Raw genomic sequence first — 441 nt, 5'->3', positions numbered from 1 at the left:
TCAGCCTCACCTCTGTGCCTGGGAAGATCATGGAGCAGATCCTCCTAGAAGCTATACTGAGGCACATGGAGAGCAGGGAGTTGATTCGAGACAGCCAGCAGGGCTTCACCAAGGTCGTGTCCTGCCTGACCAGCCTAGTGGCCTTATGTGATGGAGCGACCACATCAGTGGACAAGGGAAGAGCTACCGAAGCGGTCTATCTGGACTTCTGTAAGGCCTTTGACACAGTCCCCCACAACATCCTTCCCACTAAACTGGGGAGAGATGGATTTGATGGGTAGATTGTTGGGTGGATGATCACATCCAGAAAGTAGTAATCAACACCTCAATGTCCACATGGAGATTGGTGATGAGTGGTGTCCCTCAGGGGTCCATATTGGGACCAGTACTGTTTACGATCTTCATTAATTACATAGACAGTGGAATCGAGTGCACCCTCAG

This window comes from Phaethon lepturus, unplaced genomic scaffold (genome assembly GCF_000687285.1).
Source record: "Phaethon lepturus isolate BGI_N335 unplaced genomic scaffold, ASM68728v1 scaffold44067, whole genome shotgun sequence".
In the NCBI taxonomy this organism is placed as follows: Eukaryota; Metazoa; Chordata; class Aves; order Phaethontiformes; family Phaethontidae; genus Phaethon; species Phaethon lepturus.
Note: the sequence above shows the minus strand (reverse complement) of the source record.